Here is a 13,097-nt window from a genome sequence, read left to right on the forward strand (position 1 = left end):
TCAGTGGAAGAGAAATCCTTTATGACTGAGACAATTTTTTCTCCATGTTAAAAAACGAACCTGGTGTCAAAATCTGTCCCGTGGGGAGGCATTGTGAATAGGAACTATGTTTAATGTAACAAAGTTTAATATTAAAAAAACTAACTGGAAAAAGTTATTTCTGATTTAATTACAAAATGCCCTGAAAGCGTTACTTCTGATTAATTATAAAATGCCCTAGAAAATGTCCGTTCTGATTATTATTTTTTTTTTTTGTTTACTTGCCTCCCCACAAGGGCGGAATATGACATAAGGTCGGTTAAAAATTTAGCAGGAAACCAGCTCCTCAAAAGGGGCACTCTGGTCAATAACAAAAATAAAAATTGTATCAGTAATGAAGGATTTCTCTTCCATTAACCAAGACCAAAAAAGAGGAGATTTAAGTCACTGGAATGCTGAAACTGATACTACACTCAGAAATTCATGTTGAAGCAATGGTTGCCTAATCTCTAACCGTGTTAATGTTTTTATGTATTACTTTCAAAAAGGTGCTGAAACAGTTTATGATTCAAACATTACTTTATTTCAAGTATATTTTAAGTCGTGGGTTACGGGATATGAAGTCAGTCCCGGAAATTACTCAAACCGTTTACGATTTAAACATTACTTTATTTCATGTATATTTTTAACAGTGGGGTGGGGGGATATTAAATCAGTCCCGAAAATGTGTGAAACCGTTTACGCATTACACATTACTTTATTTAGTGTATATTTTCAACAGTAGAATGGGAGATAAGAAGTCGGTCCCGGAAATGGCTGAAAAAGTTTATGATTTATACATTACTTTATTTCATGTATATTTTCAACAGTGGGGTAGGGATTATAAGTCAGTTCCAGAAATAGCTGAAACAGTTTACTATTTAGACATTACATTATTTCATGTATATTTTTAGCAGTGGGTTTTGGATATAAAGTCGGTCCCGGAAATGGCTGAAACAGTTTACTATTTAGACATTACATTATTTCATGTATATTTTTAGTAGTGGGTTGGGGATATAAAGTCAGTCTCGGAAATGGTTGATACAGTTTACGATTAAAACATCACTTTATTTAATGTATATTTTCAACAGTGGGGTGGTGGACATGAAGTCAGTCCTGGGATTGAATGAGATGTGCAAATATATACTATCAGAAAGCGTCGCCCAGTATTGAATGAGATAGGTGGAAAATATATAGTAGCAAAATACCCAGCGTTGCCCGGGATCGAATGAGATAGGTGAATGATATATATTAGCAGAATATGCAGCGTCACCCGGGATTGGATAAGATAGGTGAAACATATATACTATGAGAATATCCAGAATTGATTGATTTTTGTAATGAAATAATTAGCCCAGGCAATATATCAAAGTGATTATTTAAGTAAGGAGGAGCGATATACTGGGTTAAAATGATGAAAAATGGTTGTCAAAATTAGTAACATATCCAAGAATTATGAAACATGATGAAATGTGAATTACTTGATTGGTGTGTTTGTAATGAAATAATCAGCCCATACAATATATCAAATATATTATATAAGTAGGAGGGAGGGAGGGACATAATTTGGGTTTTTAAATATAAAAATTATTGTCGAAATTAGTAACATATCCAGGATTATGAACAAAGATTAAATGTGAGTTAATCGATTGTGTGTTTATAATAAAATAATCAGCCCAGGAAATATATCAAAGTAATTATGTTAGTAAGAGAGGACGATAAAGATGGTTTAAATTATGAAAAATGATGGTCGAAATTAGTAACATATCCAAGAATTATGAAAAATGATAATATGTTATTTAATGCATTAGTGTGTTTGCAATGAAATAATCAGACCAGACAATATATCAAAGTTATTATTTTAGTAAGTGGGGCGATGATGTGGGTTAAAATGATGAAAAATGATTGTCGACATTAGTAACATATCCAAGAATTATGAAAAATGACGAAATGTGAGTTAATTGATTGGTGTGTTTGAAATGTAATAATCATCCCAGATAATATATCAAAGTAATTTTTTAGTAACAGAGGGCGATGAGAATGGTTTGAATTATAAAATATTATTGTCGAAATTAGTAACATAGCCAAGACTTACGAAAAATGATGAAATGTGATTTCATTGATTGGTGTGGTTATAATAAAATAATCAGCCTAGACAATATATCAAAGTTATTATATAAGTAAAGGGGAAGGAGATAAGGAGGGCTTAAATTATGAAAGATTATTGTCGAAATTAGTAACATATACAAGAATTACGAAAAAATGATGAAATATTAGTTAATTGATTAGTGTTTGTAAGGAAATAATCAGCATAGATAATATATCAAAATTATTAGTTAGTAAAAAGGGAAGGGCGAAAATGTGGTTTAAAATTATGAAAAATGATTGTCGAAATAAGTAACATATCCAAGAATTATGAAAAATGATTAAATGTGATTTCATGCATTAGTGTGCTTGTAATAAAATAATAAGTCCAGACAATATTTCCAAATTATTATGTTATTAAGGAGGAGGCGATAATGTGGGCATAAATTATGAAAAATGATTGTCGAAATTAGTAACATACCCAAGAATTATGAAAAATGATGAAATAGAGGTTAATTGATTAGTGTGTTTGTAATGAAATAATCAGCCCAGCAAATGTATAAAAGTTATTATTTTAGTAAGATTGGGCGACAACGTTGGTTTAAATAAAAAAATATTGTCCAAATTAGTAACATATCCAAGAATTACGAAAAATGATAAAATGTGAGTTGATTGATGTGTGTGTTTGTAATGAAATAATCAGCCTAGACAATATATCAAATTATTATTTTAGTAAGGTGTGCGATATGGTGAGTTTAAATGATGAAAAATTATTGTCAAAATTAGTACCATATCCAAGAATTATTAAAAATGATGAAATGTGAGTTAATTGATAGTTGTGTTTTTTTATAAAATAATCAGCCGATACAATATATCAAATTTAATATTTTAGTAAAGGAAGGGGCGATAATGTGGGTTAAAATTATGAAAAATTATTGTCGAACATAGTAACATATTCAATAATTATGAAAAATGATAAAATGTGAGTTAATTGACGGGTATGTTTGTAATGAAATAATCAGCCCAGGAAATATATCAAAGTTATTATTTTAGTAAGTAGTACAGTTTTAATAAAAAACTAGAATAATATGATTGTGCCTTCATTCATGCTGAACAGAACGCTCACAGCATGCCCAGCAACAATATATTACATATGAAAAAAGCTGCTGTGGAATTTCCACAGGTCCCGCTAGTTATTATTATTATTATTATTATTATTATTATTATTATTATTATTATTCATTTTTAAAAAATTTTATTTTTATTACTCACTAAAAGTTTTCACACAGGCTATCATCAAAGAATTCTTTGTGAAAACAATTTATGGTGTTTTCTGGAGTCTGAGTGACAACAAGTCTTCCCAGATTTCCAGTACTCTCCACCTCTTTCGATAACCTTTGCAAAATAATTTGCATTATTGCAATAGCCATCTTATTCCCCATTAGTGTTCACTGGGATTTGGGTAGCAATAAGCCTCCCCAAGGTCCCAATTCTATTCGCATTCATCCAGCAGAGGTCTAGTTAGTGCTTTCTCTCCTCAGTCTTTCTATCCTCCTTGACATTCCTTAGTTATTTGGGGTTGCATCAGTTTATGGTGACACAAAAAAAGGGAAGAAGGAGGTCACAGAGGGGGTTAACTTACAATAATACAGGTTCAGTTTTTATGGTGTTTCTTTGTATTTTACACCTGCAGAAATTTCTGTATGCCTGGCCAGTGTTGTTTCATATGGTGTTTTTTATTAGTGAATGTACATTCACCAATAAAAAACACTGTATGAAACAATGCTAGTGAATAAATACTGGGAACTCAAGGAAAAAGGACATTCGCTGGTAGTTGAATGGAAAATAATAAGACAAGCTACCACGTGTAGGAACCTAGACGACCCATGTAGATTATGCCTACATGAAAAATTTGCTATCCTGTACTTTAAAGAACCCCAACATCTATTAAACTGTAGAAGAGAAATAGCAAACAACTGTGTTCACAAGATAAAATTTACTCTAGGATAGCGATACAAAATAGTTTCAAAACTAACAAAAACAATAGAAAATAAACAAATAAATAAATTAAATAAACATGAATATGCATAAACGATCACATATATGTATATATATATATATGCATATATATGTGTGTACACATATATATATTTATATATAAACTAACATCAAAAAAACACTAACCTAGATTTAAAACAGATCAAGAAGCTAAATATCCAGGCTAAATAGAGCACACACAAAGGAACAGGTCAACCAGAGGTCAAATAGGCCTTTGTCCGATAAATGCATTCTCATTGGCTGATAGGAAGGGCGCGGTGGATACTAGAAAGCTGATTGGCTAACTAAAATTTCAATAGAAGATGAGCATATAAAAACGACAAACAACCACAGAATTCGCGCATAAGCCTGAAGAATCCTAGAGTGGATGAAACACGGAATATTCAGTGTAGCTTCATCGCCTTATACATTTTATAACTTACTATATATATATATATATATATATATTACACATGGCAGCACGGTCCTGAACAAGTTCATCCATGCAATTCCGAATACCTCCAACGATTTAGCACGATATGATCCTGAATGATACTGTCGACTTGACACGACACAACCCGAACAACACTGTCAATTGACATGACACAATCTCAAACAATACCAACAAATCGACACGCCATGACGGATCACTAATACAGTAACACAAAACAATCTTTTTCAACTGTCCCCAAATGGCTGTTTTTTTTATAGCTGTTGGATGAAACTCAATCGTCTCTGTGGGTAGGATGGATGTAGTTCATTGGTAGACGTTTGATGTACAATCTAAAAGTCCTGGTTTCACTTCTTGCCGCAGGTAGGCCGGACTCATACACTGGCGCACAATTCTTGTGCACTTCCGCACATGCTTGTCACACAAAAGCAGACACTAGGAACAAAACTGTTCAAAAAAGTTGTTCAACGAGAAGATGTTGCTGCAGAATGCCGGATTTGTGGAAAGTTTTTGAGTCAGTTGTGCACCTTGTAGCAGGATGTATCGGATTGGCTCAGAGACAAAAGGCACGGCCATGTGGAGCTTAGGATGTACTGGGAGGTTTGTAGGAAGTTTGAGGTGAAGAGTGCTAGAAAATAGATTGAGAAGGTAGCTAATTAAGTGATAACAAGGGAGGCTGGCAATGTATAGGTATGGTGAAACAAAAGTGTTGGAATATAATCGTCCGGATTGAGTAGTCATTGACAAAATCTCCAAAGTGGCAAATCATAGAATTTTCAGTGTCCTGGTAGAAGATTGTGATAGAGAAGGAGAACGAGTTTAGCAGTTATGCTCCATTGGACTTGTAGATATGCATGGGGTTAAAACCCAAGTAACCACGGTAGTAGTTGGTATGCTAGGTGTAGTGTCAAGTCGTCTGGCAGGACATTTAAAAAAACTATAACTCCCCGATGTGTTGGGTGGCCTTCAGACCTCTGCTATTGTAAGTATCACCAATATCCTTAAGAAAACACTTGATTTTTGGAGCTCCTGCTTTGGAGCTGGGATTGAGGGAGAGTCCTCTGAGAAGCAATCCCATGTCTTTTCAAGGAGACGTTATTAAACGGAATCAAGATTATTATTATTATTGTTATTATTGTTATTTACTGACGAGTCATTACCAGTGATCACTCACTAGCAACAACAGATACTTTTTCCCTGGAGTAATAAGATGTCTTCCTAAAATTCCAATACACTTCTTCCTTTGGTAGCAATTATAAATCGCTTTGCATTCTTGCAACAACCGTTTATCATTGATTTATTACTGATAACAGTTGTTGGCTTTTTCTGGAGTTTGAGTGACATTAAGCCTCTTCAAGGCTCTAGTGCTCTCAGTGCCCTTCTAGTTTATATCTGGATGATGCTCTCTTTCCTTGGTCTTTCTATCTTCCTTGACACATCATAATTATTTTATGGGTTACTTTTTTTTGGGGGGGGGGGGGCGCAGATTTTAGGATTTTTCTTACATATTTACTCTGACAGATCCATTTCTCTAAGGTTTATGTAATATTAGTAGGGTGACCCGACGTTGCCCGGGGTTGAATGATGATCAACGAATATTTCACACACCCATATTTTTATTGTCATTGAAATTGATGAAATTGTCCATTTTTCAATCAAATCGATTGATTGCCTGCTCTAATTGGGAACCCATCGTGGTGCACTGGGAGGAAGCTTCACGTGCTTCCCCGCAGTGACTTGGTCCATTATACATTGTAGTTTACATTGTACTGTAGAGAACCTACTGTTGATTTTATAAAATTATTTTTATATATAGTAGCTTGAATTAAAGTTTAAAATGCAAAAGTCAAGTATCATACTTCGATTGTGTTCTCTAAACGGGAACAATTATTTCAAACGCGTCCCTGTCATATCCAGGAACTTACTGTTGATTTTATATGCATGGCCTTACTAATTGTGCAGCGATAATGGCTTGAATTTAAGTTTAAAATCAAAAAGTCAAGTATCATGGTTCAATTGTGCTTTGAACACAAGCATTCATTTCGAATGCGCCTCTGTCATATCAAAGAACCTACTGTTGATTTTATATGTCGAGCCTTTTAGCTTGTGTGGTAATAAAACTTTTCAAACGCACTTGTGAAGTTAGGCTGTGTAAGATGTTAACTTTGGTCAAAATCGCCTGTTCCTTCTTTCATTAAATTATTTCAATCAAACATATTCTGATACAAAACCTATCTAAGAACACTGCTAAGCACATAAAGTACCCGTGTGAAATTTCATAAAAATTGGCCCAACCGTTTTTGAGTCTATAGGGAACAAACTCACACACAGACAAAGTTCCTTTTCTATAATAATGGAGATTCTTTCAATATTTTCTTATATTTCTACTTACCTGTGGTAGGTCGATGTAATCCAGTTATGTAGGGTGGCTTCCACACTCCACGGTTTTCTTTAATGTCTCAACTCTTTTAATCCTCCCTTTGATTCCAATATTTTTTAGTCTTTTTCGAGATTTTTTTAGACTGTTCCTAGTGCTCACATAATTATTGGTATGATTGTTTTCTTCATGTTTCACATTTCCTTTCGGCTTTCTGTCATGTTTTATGCATTTGATTAGTTTTTCTGCCTCCTTGATCGACACCCTTTTTATTATTATTTACTAATAGGCTGGTATTCAACCCCCAGGTAATCAGGAATTAGTATGAGAAGAAAGGGAATTAAGCTCTATTAATACTGATTAGGTGGGCATAAATAGTAAGCAGTCAGAGAGTATTCAATGACAAATATCAGAATATTACAGGATTGATCGCTTATTCTTAATTCACAAAACAGGGCTCATTCTTTTCTTAAAGTAGCACTATAATGATAATATTTTTCAAATAAATATTAATAATTATTTTTAAACCTACAGACATGTTTTGAAATTAGGTTTAATCAATGTAGGAGTTGCCAGTTGAGGGATTCAAACTTAGTTACAAAGTTATTCTTAATTTCGTAGGCTTATAATCAACAGCGAAACTATCAGAAGTTAGCACTAGAAGGGAATAACGTTCTATTAATACTGATTAGGCAGGGATAAACAGTAAACAGTCAGATAGTATTCAACGATAGACGTCAGAATATTACATTCTGTTCTCACACTTGTTGTTAATAGCGATCACTCACTGGCAAGGTCAGCCTTGTTTTAATATGTTTTAAAATGTTGATTCGTTTTTGAAGAAACTATGTCTTTTAATGTAGTCATTTTCATTTTCAATTTTCAGCGGAGACAAGTCAAACCATTCAATGATGATGCAATCTTTTCTGTTACACATGTTTAGCCCCCCCCCCACCTTTTACCTAGGGAAACCAATCTCCAATTTTTTGGGGAAGAGACAAAAACTTATTCTAAGTAGTAACTTAATGTTTCTTATCAATTCACACAGAGATGTAGAAATACTTGGCATAGTACCCAGGCATGGGATTACTCCTATCCATTTGATGAACCCGTAGATCTTGTCAGGTCATCTATCTAGAAGGAAAACTTTGATGCAAAACTTTGTTACTAGCTTCATACTACCAAAGGAAAGAAGCCTGATTAGTCTTTTCTAGAGCTTGGGACTTAAACAAAATATCCGATTTGCAAACCTAAAATTATTTAAGGAGTACTTAGGCTCGGCGTATTGCCCAGATTTACATTCCTTCTTTGTCTGTTAACAGAGGAATAGGAGCACTTAAAAGACATTCAGTTCTCGTCCTTGTTTCTGGACTAGACAATGAATGCCGTCCGGCCATTTCTCTTTTTCTTTATCTGAAAAACTTGTGGACACGTAGTTGTCACTTAGTTTCACATGACTAGTCCGAGCCACTCTTGTCTGACAGATTGAAGATACAGGTTTGATAGCTTGTCTGGCTGGTGTTTCTAACTGATAATACAGGAGTCCTAAAAACTAGGTAGCTCTAAGAGTGAATACTCTATCAACAGTTGTATAATATCAAGGATTACTATAGTTGCATTTATTTCTGATCAGATTTCCCAAGGACACAAACCCCATAAAAACTTAGTCTACTTGTGTGAACTTTGTCAGCTGTTATTTAACATACACCCACTTTGTTCAACCTAATCTATCTAATCTATTTTATGTATTTTATTGTGGACTATGGAGGATAATAGTCCGCAAATAAATAAATAAGATATACTAATTACTTATCTCAAAAGAATTCCAATCACTAAAATAAAATAATACTCTATCCAAAATATAAAATAAGTAAGACAATAAAAAGAAAAAAGATGAAACACCTCAGAATCAATCAAATCACTTCCTCTCTTGGGGCATCCTTTCATAAATATCCGAGGGCTTAGAATCATGTCTTCTAGTACTATGTGAAACTAACCTCAATCTCCTCTGATCAGTTTGATATGATTGGATGTCTCCCAACTTGTTGTAAAGACTCAGACAAACATATGCATAGACACTCTCCTGGTGACTATAGAACATAGTCTAGAATCAGATAATCAAGATTACATATACATTAGATTAATCTTTTTTTTTAATTACATTTTCACCCCAAACAAGGCACATTGCCACTTTGATGTAGGGGGCTACTACCAGGAACATAAGCTACAGGGGTACTATGTGGGGAGTTGGGCAGCAAGATATCAGTTCACGTTACACTTGAACTTCTGCATGTCACTACAGTTGGGGAAGCAGGAACCCGGAAGGGAATTCCAAAGCCTAGTGGTTCTGGGGAAGGCTCTCTTACATCTAAGGATCTCAACTATGAAGGGGTGGGATTTTGTTGCTTGTGGGGGTATTTACGTTGAGGTGGGACAAGTGCTTGCAGTTCGTCAGAGCATTCACCATTAAAGTACTTGTAGAACAGGCAGAGGGATGCTACATTTCGTCGATGGGACAGAGGCTGAAGCTTAGATGACAGTTCAGGACCTATCAGGTTGGCGACTCTCTTTTGAACCTTGTCTAGGAGCAAGAGACTAGTAGCAGATGCACCAGCCCAAATATGACAATAATACTCCATACATCGGCGAATGGTGGCCTTATAGATGTACAGGATACTTTTAAGCATTAGTAGCTTTCTAGCACGGTAGAGAGAACCTACATTCTTCGCAGCGGTCCTGGCAATGCTCTCAATGTAATTTTTCCAACTCATATTTCCTGTGAACGTTAGGCCGAGGAGTTTAAAAGATGTACTTTCAGATAAAGAGTCTTTGGCCATTGCTATTGGTGGTAGAGAAGGTTTCTTGTAGTCATTGAAGGAAACAAGTTTAGTCTTGGCAGCATTGAATGTGACCATCCATTTTTGTCTCCATTCCACTACAGATTGGAGGTCGTCTTCTAGTGTTTCTGCCATTTCTTTAGAGATGTGTTCATTTGTTTTCCTGTCGTGTCTGTTATAGAGTGTGGTGTCATCAGCATATATACCCATCTCACAGACAATTTTGTCAGGGAGGTAATTTATGAATATTAGGAATAATAGAGGTTCAAGGATATACCCCTGAGGCACTCCCGCATTTATATCATATTGTTTAGATGTACGACTGTCGAGGAGAACCTAGATTTTTCTCTTATTTAAGAAAGATTTAATTATGTTAAATATTCTTCCAGTGATACCGTATTATCTGATCTTCCTGAGAAGACCTTCATGCCATACCCTGTCAAAAGCCTTAGATATATCTAGAGCTACTGATCTACCCTCCCTTGCTTTGTCAAGTGAATGGTATATACGCTCAGAGATTACAGTTAGGATACCCTCACATGGAAAGTGTATAGAAGGATACCCTCACATGGAAAGTGTATAGAAAGCCTCAACATGTGCAGCTGCTATTGCGCAAAGGCAGCAAGCATTCTTACGATTCAACCGCCATGTTAAATACAAATAGAGAATAATTTATAGCATCAAGATATCATTTTTTATTAATTTTTATTCATTGCAAACGGTTATCCTCATCTTTTCTTAGTTGTTTCATGACGTTTCAGCCAACTATTCCTCTGGCCTTTGTCAAGTGGTAACCGTGACGGGATAGGAACTCTGAATCTCTTGACTGCAACCACTGCAATTACTGCCTTCCATAGTTGTTGTCATTTCACGGACAGAACTAAGAAAAGATGAGGATAATAGTCCACAATAAATAAAAATTAATAAATAATACTCACCTCAATAATGAATTCTAATTAAATAATATACATCAAGAAATCATTGTAAGATTGTAATAGCTGCAGCTAAGAGTAGGTATATTGAGATAAGTAGAAAACATTGAGTCAAAAAAATTAGGGATTCACAATTTCTGGAAAATCTATAATTGAATATTGAATAATAATCAACGATTCCCCTGCTAATCACCGGCAACTGGTAAGATAGAACTGCTTGCTCAGTGGTTCGCCTTGAACTCCACTTTGGATTTTACAAGCCACTCCCTCCCTAATTTCCCACTGCGAACTGGAGCCACGTTCAATGATCTAATCATCAATTCCTAAGTTCTGGATATCATAAAAACAACTATAACACTTTCAAAACATATGACCGTAATCTTACTCCTTATAAATAAAGAATATGAGAATCCAAACGAATAAATAGACAACATAAATGTATCTTTCAATTTTTTTTTGTTAAATTGAGAATCACTTGCATAATCAATAAAGATCGTCTACTGAAGCATAAAATATTCCTTGGCAGATCCAATTCTTAACAATGGATTATATACTGATAAAAAAGATGAACCTTATCCTCCAAAGAACATCGTTTTCATAGCAAATTCTTAAGAAAAATCCAATAATCTATATTTGGATATTTTGTGATAAGGTGTTATTATTTCTCTAGTTTTCCTTTGGGCAATGTTTTTTAGATTTTGATATTTCTATTTCTACAAAATTCCGGCCTTCTTCAAATAGATTATTCATTTATATTCATACTTTTTTCTAGCATTTAATTATGATTTTTTTAAAATTTATTTCTATGGATTCATGTTTTTTACATATTTAAATGCAATGAACTCATTATTCAACCTTTATTTCTATGCAGATGTTCATTCATTAAAAAAAATATTTCTATATGTGTGTTCATTCATTAAAAAATAATTTTTTTATGGGTGTTCATTCATTAAAAATAAACTCTATATGGTTGTTCATTCATTAAAAATAAACTCTATATGGTTGTTTATTCATTAAAAATCATTTCTATATGGGTGTTCATTAATAAAAAAAATTATTTCTTCATTGGTGTTTATTTATAAAAAAATAATTCCTATATGTGTGTTCATTGATTAAAAAATTTCTATGTGGATGTACATTCATTAAAAAATAATTTCTATATGGGTGTTCATTCATACAAAATAATTTCTATATGGGTACCCATTCATTAAAAATAAATTCTATATGGGTGTTCATTCATTAAAAATAAATGTTTATATGTTTTTATTCATTAAAAATATTTTCTATGAGGGTGTTCATGAAAAATATTTTCTATGCTGGTGTTCATTCATTAAAAAATAAATTCTATATGGGTATTCATTCATAAAAAATAATTTCTATACGGGTGTTCATTCATTAAAAAATTATTTCTATATGTGTGTTCATTCATAAAAAATAATTTCTATATGTGTATTCATTCATTAAAAATCAATTCTATACGGATGTTCATTCATTAAAAATAATTTCTATACAGATGTTTATTATTTAAAAAATAATTTCTACATCGATGTTCATTCATCCAAACATAATTTCTGTACGGGTGTTTTTTTTGTTTTTTGTTTTTTTTACAAAAGAGTCAGTACTTATAAAGACCCAGAAGCCACTCGAGGATAAGAGTTAATGTGTACAGTATTCAATCGGAAAATACTGTTGTAATCGTTAGTAGTGGAAATTTGGTGAATTGGATTACTTAAGAGGACGGCTCATCAAGAATTTGTTCACATTAGACTTGAAGACAACCATATTGTAGTCATTAGAAATGCAAAAAAAAAAAAAAAAAAAAAAAATTTCCATAGTCATGCAGTTCTAAGAAAGAAGCTTTGTTTATGGAATCTGCATTTAGGTTTAGACACAGATAAAAAGTGAGGGAAATTATTAATAGTAGTTTCAGCTCGATTAATGGTTTTTGTGAAAGTCAGGATAAAGGAGACCATAGATTGGAGCTCGGACGAGCACTTGCTATGAAAATAATGATAAAGCAGAGACAGGCTCGCAACGCCTCTTCTATGAGAAAGAGGTTGCAAGGAAGAGAAAAGGGCATCCCCCACTAGGCTATGAAGTCTATTTTGAACTCTGTCAAGGCAGGATAAGCTGTTTCTAGCAGCTCCTGCCCAAATGTGGCAACAGTACTCCATCCTTGATCGTTCATGGCTCTTATACAGGTAGACAATTGCATCAGGAGTGAGACATCTACTGAAGCAGTAGAATGATTCCACCATTTTTTCCAGCAGCCTTGGCAACGGATTTAATCTATGCGTTCTATCCCAGATTAGGAGTAAAGGTCAGGCCTAGAAGCTTGTCAAAACATGGAGCCTCTCCAA

Source organism: Euprymna scolopes, chromosome 12, assembly GCF_053919585.1.
Source record: "Euprymna scolopes isolate OS-2025 chromosome 12, ASM5391958v1, whole genome shotgun sequence".
Classification (NCBI taxonomy): domain Eukaryota; kingdom Metazoa; phylum Mollusca; class Cephalopoda; order Sepiida; family Sepiolidae; genus Euprymna; species Euprymna scolopes.